The sequence below is a fragment of the Hippopotamus amphibius genome, chromosome 16 (assembly GCF_030028045.1).
Source record: "Hippopotamus amphibius kiboko isolate mHipAmp2 chromosome 16, mHipAmp2.hap2, whole genome shotgun sequence".
Classification (NCBI taxonomy): Eukaryota; Metazoa; Chordata; class Mammalia; order Artiodactyla; family Hippopotamidae; genus Hippopotamus; species Hippopotamus amphibius.
This window is the reverse complement of record NC_080201.1, coordinates 49034537-49053970: the sequence shown is the minus strand read 5'-3', so window position 1 is coordinate 49053970 and position 19434 is coordinate 49034537. Positions and strand designations below refer to the sequence as shown.

The window sequence follows — 19434 nt, the reverse complement described above, 5'->3', positions numbered from 1 at the left end:
GGGTCCCTGAGGTGCAAGGTAAAGCCCCCAGCTGACCTGACTTGGGTCACGAGTAAGAGATCGGCACTGGCTGTGTGCAACCTCTAGGATTTCAGGGTTAATTTGCTTCTGCAGCAGAATTTTGCCTCTCACCGGCACTCTCTGTGAATGAATGAAGGCAGCTAGAGGCAGAGACAACTGTGATTACAGGCTGGGAGCTGAGGAGCAAGGCGGTGGCCCTCAGCTGTCAGTACTGAACTCAGTGAAAGGATGAGAGGGGGAAACTGAATAACTACTCCCTGGGGAATCGCCACTTTCAATGCCTCAGGCGGCAGATGAAAGGACCCAGAGCCCCCACTCCCTTCAGACAGAGCCTGCCTCGGGCCCCTCATCAAACACAGTTCCTTAGGGATCACAGCCAAGTCTCAGCCCCTGGGAATTGGGAAGAGGCTGCTCAGAAGCCAGCAACACCCTGGAAAACCCTATTAGTTAGAGGAAGCTGAAATGGCAAGGGTGCATGAAGGGCCTGGGCTAATTCGGGCTGACAACCTTCCCTCGGAATCACCCACTGGGGCTCTGCCCTCCCAGCTCCATCCCAGAGAATAAATCACACTGTCACGTCTAATTTGGGACTCGGTTGATGGGTTGAGCAGAGAGAGCATCCATGCGTTCTGGCCACAGAGGTCAAGGGCAGCCCACGCACTAGAGGCCAGTGCTGAAAGGCCTGGGGACTAGTTGGGAAGGGGACTGGGAGACCAAAAGCTATGGGTTTCCAATACACACAGAGGAAACTCCTCTCTTCTCCTGTAAAACTTCTGGCCCAGGCCTCAGCTGTACAAGCCGTTTCCAGAGCGCAGTCCAGCTATATCCAGGCACCGTGCTAGCTCAGGGCTGGGTACAAGGTACATACTCACATCTGCTGAATAAACAATCCTAACAGCAGCAGTGGGTGCTTATTATTCTCTTACAGGCTGGTGACTAAGCTGTGTAACTTCTGACATGCAGTAAAGGCTAATGAATCCAAGTGGCTGCCACCGCCACCACCACATCTCATCTATATGTGACTACTCCGGCCAGGCACTAAGTACTTGAGATACGTAGTCACGTTTTAATTCCCGAAACAACCTTAGGAGAAAACAGAAGCTCCCATAGTTTAGCTCCCCACCTGAGGCTCATCAGTGATCAAGCTAAGACTAGATCCTAGGTTACCTGGACTCTGGGGCCTGTGCTCTCGGCCACCATGTCAGCCCACTGTGATTGATTTCACCTCCTTCGAGAAGCTGGTCCTGAAGCCCCACGTCTGTGTCAGGTGTTCCCTCAGAGTTCCCATGGCCCTGTGGCTTCCCCTCTTAGGACTCTCATCTCTCTGGGTTGTTTACCTACAGAGCTTTCCCCAGATATTCTCTAACCAAGAGGGCATCCCTGTAAGCCTAGCGCCCAAATGGGATATGTTTGCTGGATGGATGGATGGAAACCCAAATCAAACCCTTCATCTTACAGAGGAAGGGGTTGGAGATTCGGCAAGGAGAGCTGCAGGGAAAGCGTTTCACTGGAGAAAGGGGAGGGGGAAATTGCTCCTTGATTAATCTCTATTCCTCCTTCAAGGCCTAAAGCTGCTTTCAGGGGACCTCCCCGACCCCTACTCAGGCTTGCACTTCCTGGGCACCTCCTCTGGGCTCCCATACAGCCCTGACCACCCTGGGCTGTCACTGTCTGAGAGCCTGCCTCCCTCACTGGACGAGGAGCCCCCTGAGTACAGGGCCCACTCAGCCACGAGGCCGTCTCACCCATACCACTACGCTACACTACAGGGATGGGCACGGAGGAGGCGTGCATTAAATGTGTGTTGAATAGACCAGCAGAACCAAAAAAAGGAAAGAAGGCTGGAAGCGTCATTCTGGGAAGAAGAGTTAAAAGCACAGGTACAATCTGTTTGGAGAAGGAGGCTGGGAGAATTTCTGCCATCTGCAAGGCACAAAGGGCTGCTGGGAGGAAGATGTGTGGCTGGTGTCCCTCATCAGGACAGGACCAGAACCAGTGAGATGTGAACACAGAGCAGATGTGATTCACAAGGGAGCTTTTTAATGCTCAAAACTTCCCCAAAGCAAAATATGCTACCCTGCTCCTCCCTTTCCAGAAGAGTTTAAACTGAGGTCAGATAGCTGGCGGTTTGGGATCCCAGGACCTCTTATGAAGCAACAAAGCATAGTGGCCAAGAGTGAGGGCTCTGGAGACACTGCAAAGGTTTCCACCCTGGCTATTCTACTTGGTAAAGGGCTTCACCGCTCTGTGCCTCAGTTTCCAAGTCATTATAATGGGGAGATCACGGCAGTGATATCATAGGGTGGGCAGAAGGATTGAATGAGATCGTGCATGTAAAGTGCTTACAGCAGGGCTTGGCACAGAGTTAGCAACCATTAATGTTCATTATTATTGTTTTTCTTCCCCTGTGGAGCCAGACACTGTTGGCTGGCTAACCCAACCGACACTCTCAATTCCCTTTTTCTCTGGCTTCCTCCTCAGGAGAAGCTGGAAAGCTAAACAACATTTCTCACCTTCCTCAGAACTAGGGGAGGCTCTGTGACCCATTCTGGCCAATGAGATGTAAGTGGAATCTTCTGAGGAGGGGGATTCTGGGACTGCTGAAGCAGTTCAGAACTGAAAAAAAAAACCAGAAACCAAAACAACACACTGCTTGGAGTTGACCCTCTCCCCTCCTTGTTCCTGCTGGAGCTGCAAACAGCAATCTCGCAACCACGAGGGAAAGGCCAAGGGAATCAAGGAGGCCCCCGCCTGGACGTCACTCAGCCTCTGAACTGACATCAGCACCCAAGTACCTCTAGGTTTGTTGTTATGGGAGAGGAATTGATCCTCATTGGTTTAAGCTGCTGTAAGCTGGGTTTTCTGTTCTTGCCACTGAAAGCATTCCTGGCTGATGTGCCCATCATGACACAAATGGCTCAGAGCACACGTCCGTGCTCATCGTTTGCCAGCCTCCGTTCAGGTCCCTGGCTGAGAACCCCTGATCCAGAGGAGAAAGAGTGGAAGGCCAAGACAGGACAGTGCTTACCAAACCTCAGTTGCTGGGTTCCTTTCAGCTGCATCTACGTCCAATCTGTACAATTACTTAATAGTTCCTTTAAATCAACTCACTTTTAAAGTTGAATATATATACATATATTTAAAATAGAATCTACATTCCTACCAAAATGAAAAACTGGTATCTTTTGCTGCAAAGGTATCTTAATGAATAAATACAATGAAAATGAACAAACGATATTCATCCACATATCCTTGAAAGTTAGGTGATGTAGCATAATTTGGGCTCAATGGGCTCGCAAGAATCCCTCATTTTTGTCTTCTATTGGGGAAAAGAATATCAGAAGATCTGGCAAGATCTGGCATTTCCACAGGGCAACAAATGGGCTAGAGCTCAGTAGGGGCGGCTCCTCAGAGAGGGCACACGTTTTCCTGTTTGCCACAATTCCTGAAACCCCGTTCAGAAGTGAGACAATTCGTTTAGCTCTCTTGGCTGGTAGGTGGAAGAATTAGGTTGGGGACCTGCCTTGTTCCTTCCCTTCAGGGCCTCCTCAGAGAGGCCTTCCTGGATCACCTGGTCTAAAATTGCCCCCTCGGACTTCCCTGGTGGTCCAATGGTTAAGACTCTGTGCTTCCACTTCAGGGGGCATGGGTTCGATCCCTGGTTGGGGAACTAAGATCCCACATGCCACACGGTGCGGCCAAAAAGAAAAAAAAAAAAAATTAAATCAAATCAAATCACTGTTGCTCCTAGTCAGTTCCCTTTCCTGCTTTACTGATCCCTGTAGTAGCTGTCCCCACCTTTATTTGTTTGTTTATTGTTTTATCCTCCAGTAGGATGTCAGTTCCTGAAGGGAAAGAATTTTGTCTGTTTTGTTCATTCCTGAATCCCCAGTGCCTGGACCATGATAGTAGGTGCTCAAATGCCTATTTGATGAGTGAAGGAAAGAAAGAAATGAGGGAACAAATGAAACCCAGTCTCCTGCTTTCCAGTCCCTATAGGCACTGGTTACTATGTAGAAACAATGCTGGTCCTCCTGAGGTTTGAGAGGTAATACTAGGAATTCGCTCAGAAACTGGAACTTTGACCACATTAAAAAGGGACGTGCTAGATTAAAACGAGTATCTATGAGGCCATACGGATGTATGCTGATAACTGGATAATTGAAATAAATGAGGGAGAAAGGACAGGTCTTCCTTACAGAACTAATTATGCGGACAATTCATAAATGTAAAAGAAACAAGCGACATACAAAAATCACCATTAGGGAAATACCACAGTAATAACTGTTGCAGGCAAGATTCACCCTACCAATGCACGCCAAAATGAGCAGGTGCAAGTTCGAGGAGCAACAAGTGTAGTCTCAAAGCACCTCCCCCAAGATATCTATCAATTACAAAGGGAAAAACAGTTACTGAACAGTGGAAAAACCCAACAGATAGCACCTTGACCAAGTGATCCAGGCTAACCTCACCGGCGATAAGACACGTGGACCCGCTGGTGCCAGGCACCAAGGCGGGCACCTCACCTCTGCGGCGTTCTGCCACATACTGCATAAGCTCAACCCAGGCATGAGGAAACATTAGACAAACCCAAATGGAGACAACCTACAAAATAACAGAACTCTCTTCCCAAGTGTCATGGTCATAAAAGACAAGGAAAGACTGAGGAATTGATGTGGACTGGAGGACAATTAAGGAGACATGACAACTAAGTGCAGTAATTAAGGATTCCGAATAGGGTCTTGGAACAGAAAAAGAACATCACTGGAAAAACTAGTGAAATATGACTGAAGTCTGTAACTCAGTTCATAGGACTGGACCAGTGCTCATTTCCTGGTTTTGATAGTTGTGCTACTGTTGTGTAAGATGGTAGCGTTACGGGATGCTGGGTGAAGGGTAGATAATGTGAACTCTCTGTACTATTTTTGTAATTTTTTGTAAGTCTAAAATTCCCTTAAAATAAAAAAAAGTTAATACAGAATTGTGCCAAGAAACATTCCTTAATGGAAATCTGTCCCCAAGAGGCTGTCCCACAAACAAGCTCCAGGTACCCAGGCAGAGCCTTAGGCTAGTATGAAGGAATATGAAGAGACACAAGAAACAGCCAAGGGAGAAGATACTGTCTAAATTTTTTTTTTAAGTTTTTTATTCTCTTGGCCATGCCACACAGCTTGCGGGATCTCAGTTCTTTGACCAGGGATCGAACCTGGGCCCTCGGTGGTGAGAGTGCAGAGTCCTAACCACTGGACCGCCAGGGAATTTCCCGTCCAGATTCACTCAGTTCCCAAACTCAACTGACCGGTCCCTGCAACTCAGCCAACACTACTACCTGCGTCCAGAGTCTGGATGCTAGAATCTTCTGTTCTCCCACTTTCTCACTTTCTACACTCTTGGGGTCTCTTGGTACTTCAAGGATCAGACAGCGCCCCCTCTCCCAAGCACCTTGTGGCATCCTGTCAGCAAAGGTTGGTGTCCTCATTTAGGAATGCCCCACTACCACCTGGACTGCCCCACGCCCGGAGGCCCCCTCCTCTGCTTGGTCTAGGCCAAAGAAACCGAGGAAGGTGCTTACTAGCAAAACACCCAGAAACCTAACTATAACACATTCAAAATCTTTATATTACAGGTAAGTACTTACCATGTGTATATATTTTAATTTCATGAAACTACCTACACTATATTTTTAGCCTATAGACAAACAGCACATCCATACAGGGGGGGACGGGGCCATTCTGTATCTTAACTCTGGTGGCAGTTACACAATAGCATGCATTTGCCTCAACTCAAAGAACCATACACCAAAGAGTGAATTTTACTCTATAAAATTTTAAAATGGAAATTAAAAAGTTAACAAAAAAGTGTGATATACTATGGATGCTAGTCACAAAGATCTTCAAGACACACTGCCACTGGGGACAGTGAGAAACATGCTGCAGAAGCATCACCTAGGGACTTCCCTGGTGACGCATCATCTAGGGACTTCCCTGGTGGCGCAGCTGTTAAGACTCCGAGCTCCCAGCAGGGGACCCAGGTTCAATTCCTGGTCAGGGAACTAGATCCCACATGCATGCCACAACTAAGATTGCACCTGCCACAACTAAGGAGCTGGTGAGCCACAACTGAGGAGTCCACAAGCCACAACTAAGGAGCCCACTGGCCTCAATTAAGGAGCATACATGCCACAACTAAGGAGGAGGCCAGCTGCAACTGAGGAGCCTGCCTGCCGCAAGTAAGACCCAGCACAACCAAATAAATTAAAAAAGAGAGAAAAAAAGAAGCGTTGTCTAGCACGGCTTCTTTTTTCTCAATATAAGAAATTAAAATAATGAAGGGTGTATTTGGATAAGGAGGAATGTTCATGAACAGGAAGCGAGGTCCGGCTGGACACCCACCCAACTTCTGACCGTAATTACCTCGGGAGGGGAGATGTCAGACTGTGGGTGTTGGGAGGGACAGTGAAGGAGACTTCCATCTTTCCCTTGATACTCTTTCAAATAAAAAAATTTTGTTTTTAAATAACAAAGAGGCTTACATGTATGAACTGTAAAACTTAAGCAAACAAAAGTCAAACAAACCTCGGTACTCACCCTTCGTACGTTCTGGACACTACTGCTTCTTGAGGGTCCCAGGAGAGCCAAAGTCAAAGACTGTGCATCTACAGAGAGGAAAAAAAATGAGGTTATGTCTTTGGCCAACGTGAGCCTTTGTGCCACAGTATCCACCTGGCATTCATGAATTCACTCGCTCAACAAATATTTATTGAACGCCTGCAGTGGGCCAGGCACCGAGGGTACACCAGTGACCAAGACAAAGTCGCTGTCCTCGGAAAGCAGACACTCCAGCAGGGGAGGGAGACACTGAACAAACACAGTCCGCAGCCAGGGAGCAGCCGGCGCCTTGATGGAGACTAAGCAGGGTGAGGAGAGCTCAGAGGAGGCCGGAGAACAGAGACTTGAAATACAGGAGACCCGAACTGTGTGACTATCTGGGAAAGAGCCTTCCAGGCACAGGAATGGCCACTGCACAGGACCTGAGGCAGGGCAGGAATGTGTGTGTGTGTGGGGCGGGGGGGGGCATTCAGGAGCAGCAGGAGGCCGGTGTGCCTGGCACAAAGTGAGTGTGGGAGATGAGGGCAGGGAGGTGCCAGGGCAGATGGAAGCCCATTATAAAGATATTTCCTTCAGACAACTGTGAGCTGAGGAGTGGCAGAGAACAAGCACTGTCCTGACTTGTAACTCTGTATTAGTAATTTATGTTTGGAATATTTAGTATGGTTGTGCATATCTAAGTGGATATTTCATGGATGAATGAATGTCTCCAGGCCGAGGAGCCACTGTCTGCCTTGTTTACCATCACATTTTGGTTTAGGCCAGGCACTTCCTAAGCCAGGGAGATGAGACCTGAGAGGACAACCCAGAACCTTCCTACATGCTAAACAGTGACTCTCACTCCCTATACGCCAGGCTCCGTTCTAGCAGAACATGCCCACTCATTTCACTCCCTCAATAACCCTAAGAAACAGGTAACATTATTGCATCCATGTTACAGATGAGGGAACTGAGGCACACAGTCGGCGTCTTTTTTTTTTTTTTTGGCCACATCACGTGGCCTGCAGGATCTTAGTTCCCCGACCAGGGATCAAACCCAGGCCCCACTGGACCACCAGGGAAGTCCCCAGAGTGGGTAAAGAATCCACTAGCTGATGCTGCCCAGCCACTATGGGTGGGATGAACCCAGGCAGCCTGGTTCCAGAGCCTGCTCCCGACCACGTGGCCACGCCACATGGTCACAGCGGTCAGTGAAGAGAGGGCTAACTGCAGGCTGGCAAGGCCGCTCCCTGTCCTTCCCGAATGCTGCCATGTCCACATGCCACCCACACGCCAAGGCCGACCTCAAACGCCGGCCAGCTCCTCCAGGGAGCCTCCAAGGAAAGAAATCTAGCAGGCAGCTGGCCTACTTTCCAGAGTCCAGGAGTCAGGCTAGCTTCAATAATTTTGCCCTTGGGGCTTCTGGGGAAGCCAAAAGAAGTTCTTTGTTCTTAATCTTTCTCAGGCCAGGGACCTCTGTTGGCAGCCTGGTGAAGAAGGGTGTGGGCTCTGTCTCAGAACCATGTGTTCAGACATACAATAAAATATACAAGATGACAAAGAAACCGATTATATTCAGATAGCAAAATATCTGTAAAACAAAACCTAATCTGAAATACATTAATATTTGTGCTTCTTTATGAATGCTTTAAATTACGAGATCTTAGTGGTGGGTCCAATAACTAGAGTAACTTAGAAAGAGATGAGTATAAATGGTATCTTGTAATATCTACAATAGCTGTAAGTCGATACGGAAAAACTTTTTATTTCTAGTGGTGACAAAGTCACAGGTGTTGCTCATACAACGTGGTCTGCGGCCCTGCTCGGAAGGCATGGAAATGCTAAATTCCAGTCAGGTGTAGAGAAAATAAAGATGTAATTTTTTTCCCAGCCAACTTCACGATCCTCTAAATTCCATTCAAGGACGCTTCAAGGGTCCACGGACCTGAGGTTAAGAACCCCTATGCTAGCTCTGAGAGAGGGTAAAGGTGGAGTGTGTGCCCAGGCAAGGTAACAACTGGGGGATGAGGGGTAAATTCAGATCCTTGTGAGTTTCGTATGGGAAGTGGTCCTGAGCATTGGTAGTTTGGGCCCATGCTGTGTCGACTTCCCTTTCCAGGTCAGTCCTCGGAATCTCATCTTTCTCACGCAGCCCATGGAATTCTTGTGGGAACGACCCCACCCATGGGTTGGTAGGGAAGGGAGTGGTGTCATAAAACCCAGGCCTGGCCAATAAAGCCACTGCACCCCCCCCCGTCCCCACCCCAGCCTCAGAAATGGCTCAGGGTGGCCCTGGCACCAAAGCCAGGCTAATTAGGTCCACTAAACAGTCTCAGGATGTGCTGCGATTATGGTGAAGTCCCTGGGGCTGCTACGCTGGTTGGATATATACGCAGAGCTTCCTCAGAGCCTGACAATAAAACCAACAAAGGTCTGCAGAGCCAGGAGATGGAAGGAAAATAGGGTCCTGGCAACCCTGAAGGCATTACACATAGAATGTCCCAGACTGTGAGTTCAAACATTTCCTTTTATACGTAAGCAGGTTGACCTGAATTTCTTTTTGTTCACATAACTGAATGACTCTCAACTGACATGGAAGGGAAGAAGTGAGTACGGTTCTTGATAATTCCCCTAGCTCACTACCAAGCCACTTAGGAAAGCACAAAATAAAATTAGAAACAGTTACTATACATAGAATCACCAAATACAGAGAAAACACACAGTCTTTAAAAGCTCAGAAATAGCCTCTTGGGTAGCTGCAATCCCTAAAGCTGGTCTATGGAACACTAACAATTTTGATTTTCAAGATGCTTGGCAGGGCAGGAGGGAACCAGAAGCACCCAGAACATTTTCCTTTATCATCAGGGTTCCCATTAAAACAATTCCTAGGATGATCAGCAAGACCCTGCAATAAAGCTCCTGTAAAATTGAAATCACTGCCTTTTAAATTGCATTGGAAATTGCTTTTCTGCCACTCATTTCCCCCCTTCTTTCTCTAGAGTGATGTTCATGGCTCTTTAAAGGCACATTAGTAGTGACGTGCAGTGCTGCCACATCTCTCAGAGATGGGAGTCTACTTCCTGTCATGTGGAGGAAGCTGTGACGGCCATCAGTTTGAGGTCCCTGATACACAGGAGGAGCTGCAGCAGAGAGGAAGATGCCGAAGGGTTGTGGAAATGGCAGCAAAGGCAGGCTACAGCGCCAGGAATTCAGCCAGGACCCCAGATATCCCAGAGCCCCTTTTACACCACCAGGGAGGGGAAGATGCCACTCTCAGCGCCCACCAGAGCAACAGCCCTGGCTCATCTGTCACATAGCTTACAGTCACAGGGCCGTGCTCTGGGGGGGTCTCTCGCTTCCCAGGGTCTCTACCAAAAAATAGAAACCACGATGAGAGAACTTGGGGGTGAGAGGGTGTCCTGGCCTGACTCCTAGCCTGATGGTTCCTCCCCTCGGCAACAGTGATTGGCTCTGGGAGAGACACATGATCCAAGCAAGGCCAATCAGAGTCGGCCCTGGAAATTTTGCTGGATTACTGGGGGAAAAGAAATGGGTGTACGGCAGGGGCTGTTGAGGGCTTCTTGGCCACCTGAGGGAGGGGATGGACACCTAACAATAAAGTCAGAGGTGAGAGAGGCAGAATCCGGAAGTGGAGAAGGGTGTATTCCTGACAAGAATACGAGTGTGGACTCCAGTCAGGCCAGCTCTGAGATTTTCAGGTCCCAGAGCCATTAACTTCCCTTTGGAGTTTAAGACAGAGTTGGGGAGGTTCTGTCATTTACAACAGAAATAACTGACTGATAGAACTGGAAGGGACCTCAGAAATCAATACAGGGCTCCTTCATGTTCCAGTGAACACAATTCTTCTGAGGAGCTGACATAACAAAACTATGTCATGTCTCTCCAGGAAACACACACACAACTATTTCAAGGATGTCAAAGATCTCTGAAGCCGCTGTTCATAGGAAATGGGTGAAGAACTCTTCAATCGAGCCTGATCTGCCCACTTGACAGATAAGAAAACTGAGGTTCAGAATGCTGAGACGACTTGCCTGGGGCCCAGGGCCAGCTGGAGGCAGAGCCAGGCCTCCCTAGAGCCCCAGGAGGTTTCCCCTTGAACTCCCCTGAGTATGGTCCTTGGGGAGACAACAGAGGGTAAGGGGGGCAGTGGGCGAGGCTCCAGGCCTCCGCATCCCTATTCACCTACAGTGGCTCCACTTTTCTCTGTTTTTAAAAATGGCTTTCAGGGAAGTGTCTGACAGAATTTCCATTACCCCACAACCGACATCCTGAAAACTGATCTCTTATATCACATTTCAAAGTATTTACATGTGAATGACCTTGGTTTTGAGCCTCACTGAAATCCTGTGAAGCGGTGTTACGGTGTTATCGCCATGGCTCCAGACAAGGTGCTTCTGCAGGGCCAGCCAGCCAGCCAGGGTGCTGCTCTCCTGACCCCAAGGCAGCCTGTGCACGTGGGCCTTCCTGTTCCTGCACGTCTTCCCTCGTGTTTCCATCTCAACTCATATGGAAAAGATTACCCACTCACACTTCTCCACGAAGACCAAGGAAGGAAGAAGGGGTGGCTAACCTGCTGGGTCACAGCCTGTGACTGCTGATGGCACCGGCTTTTCCAGCGCACAGAATGAGTAGCTCGAAAGACTGGGACCAGGGCTACAAGATCTTTCTCTTCCTGTGCCCAGAGATGGCAGCTTTCTCTTCTGCCTTCTGCTTTGGAACAGGACACACACCGTGGGCACCCACCCTCTAAGAGGGCCTGGCCACCTGTACTCCTCCTGACCAAGCGGTGATGGGGGCGCCAGGTGTGTAAGTGGCTGATCTGGGCATTTAGATTTGAGGTGAAGGAGAACCAGGCCCACGGGGGCCTTCTGCTGCAAGCTGCATTCTCCTTTTCAGACTTTACCAGAGCTTCACATCAGGGCATCAGGGACCTACTCACCTACTGATAAAGCGGTTCAATCATCCTTCATTTACAGAAGATTCCCAATATATCCATCCCCATCCTGTCTTTGAAATAGCGACTTAGGAAAATCTCCATTCATTTAACTGCCTCTACCCACCTGCCAACAAAGAAAAGCTACTTTGCGAAGAAAGGACTCTGCCTTGGGAAAATCTAGGCCCTCAATCGCTATCCTGTATGACAGCCGCTGGGATGGTCTTGTAATTAATCATGTTTTCTCTTATGACCTATATTCTATTCATAACACACTAACGATTCAACGCTGGTTCTTTCACTGATTGATTCAGTCCACAAATATGACTAAGGCTAGATCACTGACTATGAGGGTCTCACATCCTCATCTTCTGTCCTCCCCTTAGCCCCTCAGCCCCCCAAGAGAAGCATCTTGGTATTGGGCTCTGAACACGGAGCTCTGAGGACTTCAATGTGCCGGGGGGTCTAATGGCTGCCCTCCCGCCAGCCTAGCCCATGTAACTCCGTGGCAGAGTAGCACACGACAGACCTCTGCAGAGAAACTGCTCAGGAAAAGCATCAATGTGTGACCATCTCACGCACAGCAGATTGGGCAAAACGTCAGAGTCTGACACCACCAAACATATTGAAGTTATGGAATAAGAGGAAGTCACTGCAGGTGGGAGCATACATTGGAACAGACATTTTCAGAGAACAGTTTGGCAATTTCTTGTAAAAAGAAAGAGACGGTGACCTCAGTGACACGCTTCGCCTTCCCCACTGACTGGGGTGTGGGATGCCCTGCCAAGTTCCCAGACCCATGTGGCCTTGCAAATTCTCATTCTGGCTTGAAGGATGAGGTTTTTGCTTTGATTTTGCTACATGCCAGGCACTGTTTTCAAGTTCACTATCAACTCATTTAACCACCTTAACAACCCTGTGAAGTCGGGTCTACTAGCTTCCCCATTTTTAACAGACCCAAGAACTGATGCACAGAGGGGGGGTAGCCTGCCCAAGATCACACAGCCAAGGAGGCGGCACAGCCGGGAAGGATTCAAACCCAGTGGGTCTGGCTCCAGAACCACCAATAATGCCACTTCCCAAACACAGAGTTAAGAGTAAAGGCTCAGCCTTGACCTCAATCTCATTCCACACTCAGACATGGTTTTCAGATGGATCCAAGACCTAAATGCAAAAGGAAAATATGAGTGTATCTAGAAGATAAAGGAGAAGCATATCTTCACATTGGGGTAAGGGAAGGTTTCTCATTCAGGGATTCTGGGAAAGTGTTTGCTCTCCTCACACAAAAAGTCAAGCTCATCCACACAATCCTCTGCCCCTTTGCCAGTCTGCAGTTCTTCAGCTGGGAATGTGGACGTGACACCTGGATTTGAGAGGGTCCCTCTTGTCCCCAGAACACTCCTCTGCCAGAACAGAAGGGCTGAACTCTCAGGGTGCCTCAGCCCCCTGGGGAAGGTAGGTGCAGTGGCCGTCTTGTGGCCATGTGGGGGCAAGAGAGCCAGAGCAGCGCTGGCGTTCACTCTGCCAAGCCACTGAGCCACATCCCCTCCCTCCAGATGTTATAAGACACAAACAACTTCCCATGTGTTGAAGTGACAATGCCACCTGTGTAGTCTGATACTTGCAGCCAAAAGCACTCCTAACCGAAACACCTGCTACAGCCAGGCTCCAGTGGCCACATGCTGCACCATCACCCCAGAGAGTCTGCAAACAGCTGCTAACAGGGACCTGAAGCTTTCTTAAAAAGACTCAACTCAGAGGTCAACTTTGGGAATCAAAGGTTTCCACCAAGCATGGCTGACCAGAGGCATCCAGAAACATGACTTGGTGCCTGAATTAATTCTCAGAGGACCCAAACTGGAGACAGCCTTCTTTCTCCCTACAGACCTCTAAGAGCAGCCACGGAGACCATGATTTTAAAGGCAAAGCCCAGTCCACTGGCATGACTGCTTTGTGGTCTGCTGGCCGCAGGCTCACGGGCTGGGGAAATCCTGCATAGCTTGTGGATCCTTTCTCCTCCTGTCACTAGGCATTTGCTGGATGTGCCAAGAGTTAAGCCCCTTCCTGCACGCCTACAAAAACAGCCTGTCAGTGTGGTTTCGACTGCCCAGTGCTTTTCCACAAAGCACTTTCTAGACCTCAGCTCATCAGATGGGAGACAGAACACTGGTCAATCTACCAAAATAGGTCAGGCTTTATTTTTCATCCTCTTATTCATCACATATATTGAAAGGGAAGAATTAAAAAAAAAAAACATTATTAACAGAGGGAATGTCCAGGGTTACTTAACCTCTCCATGCCTCAGTTTCCTCATCTGTAAAACGGAGATGAAGATGAAATAAATGACCCCATGAAAAATGTTAAGAGCGGGACTTATCATGTTGTAAGGGTTCAATAAAGGTGAGCTACCATCATTCTTATTGCTGGTGACAGGGTCAGGTTTTTGGACTGAAGGCCCTTGAGAGGCTTCAAAATCTCACCCTCTGATCAATCAGACAGAAAAAGGCACTGCTCTGATTCTGGCCACTTAGGGAAGGAGGAGGTTTGAAGGCCCAGGTCAATGGGTAGAAGCTGGCTGCCATGGCCCAGGGTACCAGGGGCAGGAAATCAACTTGCTGGTGCAGATGTCCAGCCAGAAGCCATTGTTCCCCTTCTTCTTGGGATGCTCAGCTAAGACTACATCTCCCCATCTCCGCCGCAGCTAGGGGTGGTCAACAAGAGGCAGGCAGACATTGTTGTGGGACTTCAAGGAAAATTCCTCACTGGGAATAAAGAGCTGGATTACACTTTTGCGCCCATTCCCTACCCTGATTCCCACCTGGACTACAGACTCACTGGCTGGACTCCAGCAGTCACAATGGACCATGAAGCCGCCTTAAGGATGAAAGCTTTGTGCTAGCGATGGTGAAGCAGAAAAACTGCAGGATCTTGCTTTACCTGAGGGCTGTGGAGCTGCCAGCCCAGCCCCAGACTGCAGATCTCAGGACATTTTACTCACAAGAGAAACCACCTTCCATTGAATTTACACCACTGTTACTTCTGATCTCTGCTACTGGCAGCCACATGCACTTGCCAATGATACCACGGTCTTACACAGCAGATGACCAATGGGGCAGTGTTTTACACTACAGAAATCCATCCAGCAACATGCCACTATTTAAAGTGGAGAGCTAGCTCCAGCAAGTAGAGAGCTAGATGTGGAATTTCCCACAGTACGGGGCTGTAATCGTTTTGCCTGAGGAGGAGGTAGAAAGAGAACAAGATGAGATTTACTGAGCTGTTCATCCAGCAACTATTAAGCACTACCTTACGCTGGGCACCGTGCAAGGCAGGGCGGTAGACGTGGAGAACAAAAGCAGAGAGAGTCCCCGCCATTACAGAATTCACAGTCCAGAACAGCGGGACAAAAGATGAACAGGGAAACACGATGGAAAGGGAAACACACATACAACTGGTAAGAAGTACTATGTAGGAAACCAGAGCGAGTTTTAGCCCAGAACTAAAGGGAAAGGAAAAGGAAGCCATGCAAAGAATGCAAGTAAGAATATCCCAGAATGTCCATCGAATAAAGAACAGATAAACAACTGACAACACGCCCATACCGTGGAATATTATTCAACTATAAAAAGCATGAAGTACTGATTTGTGTACAACATGGATGAACACGGAAAACATCATGCTGAGTGAAAGAGGCCCGTCACAAAGGACCACATACTATATGATTCCATTTATAGAAATGTCCAGAACAGGCAAATCCAGAGCGAAAGAAAGCAGATTAGTGGCTGCCAGGGGCTGGGAGGAGGGGGACACAGAAGGAGAGGAACTGCTAATGGGTACACAGTGTCTTTCTGGGCTGATGAAAATGTACTGGAATTAGATACTGGTGATGATTGCACAATCTTATAACACACTAAAACCCACTGAATTGTACACTTTAAAAGGGTGAATTTTATGGTATGTGAACTATATCTCAATTAACAGACATTCAGAGGGCTACCCAGACTGAATTACTGGATTGGTAATAAAGTCTCTAATGAAAGTTTAAAAAAAAGAAAAGAAAAGAATATTCCAGGAGATGGAAGAGGATGGAGGAGTCTGTTAAAGAAACTCACAGGAGGCCCTCTTGCCTAGATCGCTGTGGCGAGGGAGGGAGGGGGTGCTAGGAGATGTGGCAGAAGCTCGCGGGCTGTGTGAGCCACAGTCGGCCATATGCTCTTTATTCGAAGTATGACGGGGAGGAGGAGAATGATGTGTTCTGACTGACATTTTTGAAAGACCCCTCTGGCTGTTGCATAGACTGTCGGGGTTGAAAAAAAGCAGGGAGAACAGTGCAGTGGCTGCTCTGACACCCAAGGAGAGATGGTGGTGGCTGGGAAGGGGGTGAGGGCAGCGGGGTGAGAGGCTTGTGAAGATCCGTTTCAGGTCAAGGACAAACAAGCCTTGCTGATGGACTGGCCGTGGGGGGTGAGGCAGAAAAGGAAGATTCGAAAGTGATCTTCATACAGTCTCATGAGTTTTCCCAGAGCGCTTTTCTGCCACATTCAAATTGTGCACAACATGGTAAGAGCAGATCAGCAAACACCTGTTGAATGAATTCAATAAATGAACAGTCACTGCCTAATTATTTGTAGGGCATATTTTTGTATTCTCAGTAAAGATGTAAATTCTCTTATATATTCTCTCTCTCTCTCCATATAATATCCTTAACTGTACCTGTTTCTCTCCCAACCACTGGTACATAGTGGTCCGCTAGACACCATCAACTACCCAAACAAGAAACCTGAGAATGCTCTTATATATACACATGTACACATCCTAAGCAAGATAAAGCCTTGGAGTCAGTAACAACCAGGTCCTTCCTTCTCTGAGGGGGTCAGAGGAATAGATTCGCCAGTGAGAAGTGAGCTCTCACGTCTCATGAATGACCAGTAGGAAAGGAAACAGAGGAAGAGATGCTGCTCCAGAGACAGGAAGTGTTCTCTTTCTTTTTGGCGGTGGCGGAAGGGTAAAGAACACAGTCAAGAGTGGCGAGAAAGCACTGTGAATAAGCGTGGTCTAGTCGCGCGCGGGAGCCTCAATTTGAGAACAGCCACTGCAAGTGAAGCCCGGGCAGGAGACAAATTATGACTCAAAGGGGTCATGAGCCCCCACCCCACTGACAGCCGTATCCATACTGAGGGGAACGCCAGGACCCTGGAGGAATGCATCCTTATCCGGGGTCTAGGAGCAGGAAAGGGGAAGGGAAGCAGAGCCTCACAGAGAACGACTCCAGGGTCACCACGAGCACAGGGCAAACAGAGCCCCCGGAATGGCGAGATGCAATGGTCCCGTGTGGGTGCGTCCATCCAACACCTTCCTTCCAGGTCCCCTGTCCCCAGCAACAGGGCTCGCCCGTTTTCAGACTGGAGTGTGAGAAGCATTCCACTGGGTGGTTCTGTGCGGTGGGCTAGGGGCGGACGTGAGGTAAGTTGTTGCCTGTGCTGCCTGCCCTGTGCAGCTTCATCAGGGTCACAGCCAGGGTCCCGATACCCCGGCTTCAGCAGTTCTGTAATTCCTCTGCCTTATTCTCACGAGGGGCAGACTTGGTGGCGCTGCATGCTTCACACAGCTGACCAAACTCTGTGCTTTTTTCATTCCACCGAATGCCTGGGAAGTAGGTCAAAGAGCCTGTCATGGTCAGTTAGACACGACACCACACTAGCCCCTTCTAGGCTGACAGAGGTCCAGGGGAGCCTTTCCCAACACCAGTGCTGTGGGCTCTCCACTTCTGGGCCAGATACCCTCCCAAGGGGGCCTCGAGTGGTGCCCAACACGTGAAGTCTGTTTTGACGGCAACTGAGGACTCGGCAAAGTCTCCCAGACAGAGTGCTGGGCTGTGTAATATGGAAGAGCGTGCGTACGATACCCACCACTCAAACACAATTTACAGACTTTTGTGACTATTTCACAGAATCAGGATCATATTTACTTCTTGGAATCTCGCTTTCCCTCAACTGCATCACAGAAATGCCTCCAAATCAACTAGTAGTTACCCACTCTCTCTTTTTTTAAAATTTATTTTGTTGCACCAGGTCTTAGTCATGGCAGGCAGGCTCCTCAGTTGCGGCATGTGGGCTCCTTAGTTGCAGCTCACGGGCTCCTTAATTGTGGAATGCAAACTCTTAGTTGCAGCACACATGTGGGATCTAGTTCCCTGACCAGGGATGAAACCCAGGCCCTCTGCCACCAGGGAAGTCCCCCAACTCTTTTTAGCAGCTGATATTCCCTAGTGTGGAGGTGCTGTATTTTACCAATCATTCCCTGAAAAATGGGCATTCATTTTACTTCCAGGGTTTTGCTTTGTTTTGTGTTTTGCCACTGCAAACAACGCTGCGATAAATAACCTTTTGCACTGGGGCCATTTTTTCTGCAGGGTAGATTCTCATGCATGGTAGTTCTGCATCAAAGGCTACTGATGGAATATAACATAGTTTAGATAATGGCTTCTCAGATCAAAGGATAGAACTGTATGTATAATATGTGCTTGTTTTGGTGTTGAGTTTCTCTGGAAGAATACACCTGAAGTGGGTGTCCTCACGGGAGGGGAACTGGGTGACCATGGATAGGGAAGAGAGACTTAATTTTCACTGTACATGGTTTCGTTGTGTATCATCTGACTGCTTTATCACGTGCATGGACTGCTCATTCAAAAATAAATAAGATTTCTTTTTTAGGCTGTCTTCTAAAAAGGTTGCGATGATTCACATGTCCTCCAGCAACTAGGGAGAATATTCAGCTGCGCTCATTAATGCCCTATATTTTCTCCTTCAAGGCTGTCCCTCCACCCCCTCTTTTTGACCTAGTACAAGCTCAAACGTCAAATTTTACCTGCTCGTGAAAGCCACAATTCCTCCAATTCTACAGCCCTTGGGCAGGCAGAAAGCAAACTGCCAGAGATACTAATTTTGACAAGTCTGCCTGACCGGCACCTCCCAACAGCACAAGAGAGAAGCCTGAGCCAGAGTGGGAGCCGGTCTTCAGGGACCCGAGGGCGCTGATGGCAGAGACAGAAGCAGGGCGCACTTGCAGGTCATGTGCTTGCAGGTCACGCTGTTTTAAATTCCTGCTGGCTGAGCTGCCTCACGAGCTGAGTGGTCCAGAGTCCCCTAAGTGTCCAAAGCCTCTGAGAAAGGGTGAGGGAGGCCGGCAGGAGCAGCTGCTGCCCGTGGGCCCTGCATTCTTGAGAACAAGGCCAGGGATGAGGAACAGGAGGAACAGGGGATGAAGAACACGGAAGAATTGAGCTCAGATAAACAAGAGGCCTTCTCATTCAGTTCCTACAGGCCCGTCAGCCTCCGGGCCTGGCCCAGGACCAAAGGCCTCACCGGCCACCGCTTTTAAGCCCCACTGTGACTCACACGACAGGACGACAAAGCAGAGCCAATGCGGAGAGGGAGGGCCCCCAAGCATGGCAGCAACTCCAACTTAACACACCTGCTGTGGCAATGTTGGCTGGAGCTCTGGACCAACCTGCAGGGGGGAGGGGACTGGGCGTGGCCAGAAGAGAAAGCAACTCAGGGGAAGGTGCAAGATGGGTGGGCATGAAGAAACATCTCAAAATCGGCAGCAGGTCCACACGATTCAGCTGGTGGACTGAGGCCATGTGTTGCCATTCTGCAGCCCGCACTCTGGCCCGAGCTGACCCCCAGCCTTAGCGCAAATGGTTCCCTCTGCCCAGAATGCCCTTGCCCTTGATCTTTTGAGACTCAGCTCATCAAGGATGTGTGCATGTGGGTGTTAGCTGGAGTGGCCTCTGTGAGTGGGGAGAATGGGCGACAACCTGAGTGACGATCAGCAGGGACGGGTCAATAAAGAGCAGTGCAGACACACAGT

General features: G+C 48.9%; 1 protein-coding gene across 7 annotated transcripts in view; it reads right to left on the bottom strand.

The window, feature by feature from the left end:
* SIPA1L3 (signal induced proliferation associated 1 like 3) overlaps window positions 1–19434 on the bottom strand; it is a 240434-nt gene that overhangs the window by 134564 nt on the left and 86436 nt on the right. For all 7 annotated transcript variants that reach the window (XM_057711283.1, XM_057711289.1, XM_057711288.1 and 4 more), the window contains one exon: window positions 6609–6676. The gene's annotated coding sequence lies outside the window, so the exon portion shown is untranslated. The remainder of the gene's footprint in view (window positions 1–6608; window positions 6677–19434) is intronic.